This window comes from Lactuca saligna, chromosome 4 (assembly GCF_052625555.1).
Source record: "Lactuca saligna cultivar CGN05327 chromosome 4, ASM5262555v1, whole genome shotgun sequence".
In the NCBI taxonomy this organism is placed as follows: domain Eukaryota; kingdom Viridiplantae; phylum Streptophyta; class Magnoliopsida; order Asterales; family Asteraceae; genus Lactuca; species Lactuca saligna.
The window spans coordinates 263,291,628-263,296,641 of NC_136420.1; the positions used below are offsets into that span (position 1 = coordinate 263,291,628).

At 36.2% G+C, this 5,014-nt stretch overlaps 1 non-coding gene across 1 annotated transcript; it reads left to right on the forward strand.

The window, feature by feature from the left end:
- Nucleotides 1–232: 232 nt before the first annotated feature.
- Nucleotides 233–339, forward strand: LOC145044489 (small nucleolar RNA R71). Its single transcript, XR_013681438.1, has one exon. It is a non-coding gene; the product is annotated as a small nucleolar RNA R71 (small nucleolar RNA).
- The last annotated feature ends 4,675 nt before the right edge of the window (nucleotides 340–5,014 follow it).

The window sequence follows — 5,014 nt, forward strand, 5'->3', positions numbered from 1 at the left end:
GGTTTTTAACATAGCCATGACCGCGGATAAGTCTTCAGTAGTAGCATAAGCGGCTCCCCTCGTGACATCATGCCTAGGGTTGTGGTATTCTCTAGAGTGTTTAGAGAATTCTTCAATCAATTCTTTAATCACCGGGGGTGGCTTCTTTGTAAGTGGGCCTTGCGAGTCTAGCAACTGCCGGGTTGTGACATTGACTCCATCATAGAATATGGAAACTTCTTGCTGGCTGTTTAGATCATGGTGTGGACAGTTTCTTAGAAGACTTTTGTACCTCTCCCATGCTTCATATAAAGACTCTCCAGCTTGTTGTTCAAAGTTTGCAATGGCCTTCTTCAGTTTGGCTATCTTGGATGGTGGGCAAAAGTGATCAATGACTTCTTCCTTCATCTTGGCCCAAGTAGTGACTGATCCGGGGGGAAGTGACTTGAGCCAGTCTTTAGCAGCACCCTTGAAGGTTACCGGAAGCATACGAAGTAGTTGAGTTTCGCGGGTTACATTTGGAATATTGAAGTAATCAGCTACATCATTGACTTCATCCAAATGTTTGTAGGCATCTTCATGATCTTTCCCATAGAAAGGTATTTCCTTGAGTGAAGCTAGGATATGACCTTTTAGCTCGAATTACGGGAATTGTGGTCCATTGTCGTCGCGCATCCTCTTCTTCCATTCTCCCATGGGGATTTCATCAATGTTAGCCATTGTGAACGCTAACTCTTCCTCCGACTCAGTTTCTTGCCCGTACGTTGCCTCCTCTTCTTCCTCGGTCTCGTACCCAATATCTTCTTGAATTGGCTCCTCAATTATCAAAGAAGCGCTAGAAGCTCCTGATTTACTGCTCTTCTTTTTCCCAAAAACGGTCTTCAAGTTGGACAATGGTGATTTCTTTGGTGTGCTTGAACTCTCCACGTCCTTTCCTTTGTTTCTTTTCAATGCGGATTCGGGGTCTTCAAACAGGGGTACCAGTGGTGTGTTTGATCCTCTGGTCATGAAAGTCCTGAAATCAATAGAATAAAAAGCATAAAAAGAACAAAAAGATTGTAAAAAAAAAATCTACTGCTGACTAAACTGCTACTCGCCGAGTAGGTGCGATTGCACTCGGCGAGTATCAGTGGTATTTCAAAAAAATTCTAAATTTTAAACTAAACTAAAACAGATACTAAAACCTAATTACTAATTACTAAATTGCAATAAATGAACTTTATGCAAGTAAACTCACACAAAGGATCGAAAAAATTAGAAATTAGCTTAATTATTTAGAACCGTTCCCCGGCAACGGCGCCAAAAACTTGATATGTGTAAAACCAACTAGTTTTATCCCTATTTTTAATTAATAAATTGAGCACACAAAGGCAGTGAACCTGTCTTTTAGTGGCATGGATTGATAAGTAAGGTATCGAACTCAGGGAACAGAAAATTAAACTAATAACTAATTTTAACTAAAACAAATAATAAAAGTAAAGGGTTTTTCTCTAGTTTTGCAAGACTAGAAACTTAGACAAACTAAATTAACTAATTAACTAAAGCAACAACTATTCACCAAATTTGATAAAGATGTTTCCATTTAGGTTCAACCAATTCTCTCCTATGGTTATTTAAGTTTATGGTAGATTAATTGCTATTGGTTACCAATTATAATAGTTAGGTTCATGTTCATTACTCCTAACCCTTAGACAATTAACTAATTTAACCGTTGATCAAGTGTTTAAACTAATTAATTCCCTAGATTAATTATTTGGATTAAATAAGATTTGTAATGGTCAATTAAGTTATTAATTCAATTAACCTCTTGTTGATGGTTTCTCAAACAAGCTCACACATTAATCTTCCTATTTTCTTATTAATCTTAGTTGCATAATCATTACTTCTAAGCATATGGTTTAGTATTCACATAGACATATGAGGTTAACAATTAAGAGATGTTCATGCAACCTAATTGCCTTCCAATTAACAAAAAATAGTAGTGATTAACACATAAGGTTCTTTAACAAACTTAATTTAATAAATCACCAATAGACAATTAAGCAAAAGTCAATAATCAAACCATAGGAGTTCTTTGGTATTCCCCAAACAGAAACAAAAACGAATTTAGCTCATAATTGCAGTAGAAACAAACATAAAAATAAAGTTTACTAAACCAAACATATTCAATTCCTAAGTCTAAGTGGTAGAATTAACCTAAGTGCTTGAATTCTTCAAAATATTGAAGCTTAGGGTTCCTTAGCGTTTTCTGGGGCTCTTAGTCGCAGCTAAACCTTCAAAAATCGCTAGGAGTGTGATCCCATTAGATAAGGATTCGTCTTTTATAGATATCCCAAAACAGGGTGTACTCGGCGAGTAGCAGAACCAACTCGTCGAGTAGGTCCATACTTATCCGTCTTGAATCAGCAGTCGTATTTATCTTCTGGAACATCCTCGTGTACTCGCCGAGTAGGGTCGATCTACTCCCCGAGTAGATCACCTTCTTTCACTCTTTGATCTTCAATTGCTTCCCTTTTCTCCCTTTTACTTCCAAGCACATCTTTTGGACTGAAAACAAAATTCACAACATTTTAAGTACCTTTTGTCCACATTATTCACATAATTAATTAAAAATAACTAAGAATAGATGCTAAATAATTAACTAATTATGCACATATCACGGGCCCGGTCAGAACTAAATTGATGTGTTCAGTTAAGTTCTATATCAAACAAATCGGAAATCGAGAAACAAATGTTGGACAATAAGTAAGACCATGTTCCATGTATTTGTCCGGCTGATATCTTGAGCAGAGGATTATATGATCACTTATCTAAAATGGCGCGTTCTAGTTCAACAGAGTTTAAAGATATAAGATTGTTGATCAGTTCCTGAAGTCATACTTGCAACTATAGTTATTAGACTTATCCAAGTGGGAGACAGTTGGATATAGTGTCTAAGTCCATAACTATATTTGGTATGTACTTGACCCGACCCGGCATGGTCCATTTGGGTTGCACTTCACCCGAACAATTTATGGATAATATTTGAGAATAGTACAAGTTATGATTTATTAATATATTATAAGTTCTAATATATTAATATAAGATCATATTATTTAATTAGTATTGATCTATAATTAATCTAGGATTAATTTAGAGATCAAAGATATTACTAATTGAATATGGGCTTCTATATTTATATAGTGTGGGCTAATGCTTATTTGGAATGGGCTAGGCTTGCATGTAAAAGTCCATGGATAGTCCATGGAGCTTTAACCCATGGATCTCATGGAAATGAAGAGACATGGGTATTAGGGTTTACATTGATGTAATCCTAATCCACCACACTATATAAAGGAGGCTTTGGTTCTTGAAATTACACTAGTTGACACTTGTTGAGGTGAGTAAAGCAAGAGGGCCAATTTCAAGAGAGTAGTGGCTATTCTCACAAAGTTCCAAGTTTGTGGTGATTTGTGATTTCCATTTGAGGCATTCACACTATTGGTGCTAGGCTCTAAAACTCCAAGCAATCAACTACTACTACAAGGTAAGTATTTCTACAAGCTTTATTTGATTCATGTTCCCCATGCCATGCTAGTTAGGATATGAACCTTGGAAAATAATTATTTGCATGTATCTTAAACAAACATAGATCCAAGGTTTATTAGGGTTGCATGTACACTTAGGAAGTGTTATAATGCTCAAAACCCATCAAAAACAACCTCAAAACACCAAGGAAATGGTGTTCATGGCCCAAGATCTTCTTGGACCGTGAACACTAAATTTAGGGACAAAAGTGTGCCCAATGTCCCTCCAAACTTTAAAACTAAACCTAGAGACTACCCATGGCTTGTTTAGACATCCAAAACATTGAGAATCAAAGGTTGAAAGTGAGTTCACGGCCAAGGAAGTTCTTGGGTCATGAACTCCAAGTTACGGTGCCAAAATGCCCTAAATACCTTCACTAAGCCAAGAGAAAAAAAGAGCACTTTACCTTGATGTGTCTAGGACCCAAAACAATGAAAATATCAACACCCATGAGTGTTTACGGTCGCAAACACATGACCAAGTGGTCTATGGGCCGTGAACTCAAGTTAAGGGTATTTTGATGCCACGAACACTTCCAAAGGCTTAGGCTTGAAATTAGAATACTTCCTTATGACCTTTAGGACCCTCATAAACATAAATGGCCATGAGTTTATGGTAGTAAATTCATTTGGGTCCTGAACTCCTTAGAACTTCAAAGAAAGTGGGTTTTCTTCATCCTAGGCTAGAGCTAATGTCCCTAAATCATTCCCTAGCCTTCAAACTTGCATTCCCACATGAGTAGCCATGAGTTTACGGCCATAAACTCCCTTGGGTTGTGAACTCATGGTAGTAAACTCATGTGAGTGCCTTGATACCTTCTTATGTTGAATCACATGTGATTCCAACACTTGGTCAAGGTGTTACCTAGTCTCGGAAGGTGTTTCCTTTCATATAGATGTTATAAACACTATATTCATGTCAATATGTGTCCTTATATGTCATTTAGGACTTATTGTATCTCGAGACTTCATTCGTGGAACTTCTCATCCCTACATGCGTACCCGCTAGAACCACTCACAACACGTGAGTTCATACCCCTTAATCAATGTTTTAAATGATTTTAAATTCTTTAATGGGGGGATACAAGTAGCAAACAACATGTTATTAAATCATTCATATGTATTTTATAACTGTGTTTTCATCCAATAGATTTCACATAATACAAAATGTGATGCATGAAATGGTTTTCTGTCTTAAAAATACTTTGTTATCAAATGTATTACTTTTGAAATGTTTAATTAAAATGACATCAAGTCACTCTTTACTATTGTTCAAAACTCTTAGATATCATACAAAACCATTTTAACCTTCTTGAACAAAACTATACTTATAAACATATGATCTTGTATATGTATTGATGTTATAGTTTTCATCCTTCATTCAGTTTCCCACACTCTTGTGTAGCAAGGGTGTATAAACTTACTTGAAGAACCAATTACCTTTCAGTTAATTATCATAGGGATAGTTA